Source organism: Grammomys surdaster, unplaced genomic scaffold, assembly GCF_004785775.1.
Source record: "Grammomys surdaster isolate TR1022 unplaced genomic scaffold, NIH_TR_1.0 205, whole genome shotgun sequence".
Lineage (NCBI taxonomy): Eukaryota > Metazoa > Chordata > Mammalia > Rodentia > Muridae > Grammomys > Grammomys surdaster.
This window is the reverse complement of record NW_021604650.1, coordinates 163,499-165,958: the sequence shown is the minus strand read 5'-3', so window position 1 is coordinate 165,958 and position 2,460 is coordinate 163,499. Positions and strand designations below refer to the sequence as shown.

At 46.5% G+C, this 2,460-nt stretch overlaps 1 pseudogene; it reads left to right on the top strand.

The window, feature by feature from the left end:
• The first annotated feature begins 677 nt into the window (after window positions 1–677).
• Window positions 678–2,219, top strand: LOC114624123 (annotated as a pseudogene).
• The last annotated feature ends 241 nt before the right edge of the window (window positions 2,220–2,460 follow it).

The window sequence follows — 2,460 nt, the reverse complement described above, 5'->3', positions numbered from 1 at the left end:
GAGAGAGAGAGAGAGAGAGAGAGAGAGAGAGAGAGAATGAATCATATCCTCAGGAATATGCAGAAGGGGAAACAGGTTGTAATTATCAGGAGTCCTTTTGGTCTCTGAGAGGTGGATCAGAGTTTATAACTGCCTGGACTCCCTAAAGTTTACATGGTTTTTTGTTTTTCATTTACAAAATAGATTTAGGTATATTAGCATTATCACTCTTTGTAGTCTGTATTGAAATCCACATTGTAGAAAAAGCACCTAACAGCTGTCTGTAAGAAAGCTGGATAGAATCATACCTTCCAGTTATTTAAAAAGCCATGGCTTTGAGTTACAAAGAATAAACAGTACTGAGAGATGCCTATATATAAATTGGAAAAAGATGTTTTTATCCCAATGAGAAGCATCTTTAAGTCTACAATTGGAAGACTGTTGTTATTCTTCATTCATGGAATGATTGATTGATCATTTGATTGGTTGATTGGTTGAATAAAGAGAGACACTGCAGGATGAGTCTAGCCTTCTCAAGCAGCAAAGAATCAGTCTCTCAAAGACTAAACACCAACCCCTTTTTGCAGACCCCCTTAATTGTTACATAAAAGCTACATTTAGCAAGTCAATTTCTGCATATCAAAACTTCTTATCTGCAGGACAGAGTGGCGGCGAGCGAGTAATCTCAATCAGACAAAATGTTTGCCAAAGCAACTCGGAATTTTCTTAAAGAAGTTGATGCTGGAGGAGACCTGATTTCAGTGTCACACTTGAATGACTCTGACAAGATGCAACTTCTAAGTCTGGTGACCAAAAAGAAGAGATACTGGTGTTGGCAGAGACCCAAGTACCAGATTTTATCTGCCACCCTGGAAGAGGTTCTCACAGAAGGGCACTGTCTCAGTCCAGTGGTTGTGGAGTCGGACTTTGTGAAATATGAAAGCAAGAGTGAGAACCATAAGAGTGGAGCTATCCGCACGGTCGTGGGGAAGGTCAAGTGGAATGTTGGTGGCAAAGGCCTGGTGGAGAGTCACTCTTCATTTGGAACCCTGAGGAAGCAGGAGGTGGACGTGCAGCAGCTTGTCCAGGATGCCACTGGGAGGACAGTTAATATGGACAACCTGGTGCTCCAGCAGGTGCTAGAGAGCAGGAACGAGGTCCTGTGTGTGCTGACACAGAAGATCGTGACCACGCAGAAGTGTGTGATATCTGAGCATGTGCAGTCGGAGGAGACATGTGGAGGCATGGTGGGGATCCAGACCAAGACTATACAGGTGTCAGCAATGGAGGATGGGACTGTCACCAAGGACACCAATGTAGTACTGGAGATCCCTGCTGCCACCACCATTGCCTATGGCATCATGGAGCTGTACATGAAACAGGACGGCCAGTTTGAATTCTGCCTCCTCCAAGGGAAACATGGTGGCTTCGAGCACGAGAGGAAAGTTGACTCTGTCTACTTGGACCCCCTGGCCTACAGAGAGTTTGCCTTTCTGGACATGCCGGATGGGGGTCAAGAGATCTCTTCGCAGGATGACCCACTACATGCTTTAAAACAAGCAAGCCTGCACCTAGAGAGGAGCTTCCATCCCTTTGCTGTGTTACCTGCCCAGCAGCAGATGGCGCTGTTCTGTGTCCTGCAGAAAACCCTGTTTGATGAAGAACTCCTTAGGGCCCTGGAGCAAGTGTGTGATGATGTGGCCAGTGGCCTCTGGTCCTCACAGGCTATATTGGCAACGGAGGAGCTGACAGACAGTCAGCAGCAGAACCTCACAGCCTTCTTGCAACTGGTGTGATACAGGGTACAGGGAGAGCGTCCAGGCCCGCAGGACGAGGTCAGCAATCAGAGACTCTTTGCAACAGCCTACTTTCTGGTCAGTGCACTAGCAGAAATGCCAGATAATGCCACAGTTTTCCTGGGGACTTGCTGCAAACTCCATGTTATTCCTTCGCTGTGCCATTTGCTCCATGCTCTGTCTGATGGCAGCGTATGTGATTTTCAAGACCCCACCTTGGCTCCTCTGAGAGACACAGAGAAGTTTGGCATCGTGCAGCGTTTGTTTGCCTCTGCTGACATTGCCCTGGAGAGGATACAGTTTTCTGCGAAAGCCACCATCCTGAAGGACTCTTGCATCTTCCCGCTAATTCTTCATATCACTCTAAGTGGGCTCTGCACTCTAAGCAAACAGTGTGAAGGATATCTTTGTCAGTCAGACGTACATGCTACTGGCCAAGACTAGCTACTTTTCAGGATTAAGAAAATACTCTGGGATTTTGGGCCCAAGCAGGATAGTTGGTCAGTGAATTCCAATGCACATCAAGGGTGGTGTCTTTTCCACACTGTGAATGGCTACAAGCATTGTAGATGGGTTATTTTTATCAGAGGCCTACTGTGCCGACAACACCGAGTTACTGAGGGAAGAACCACCTGTCACTTTATTTCCACTTATGTCTGATATTCAAAACCAGAAGAGTCTCAGA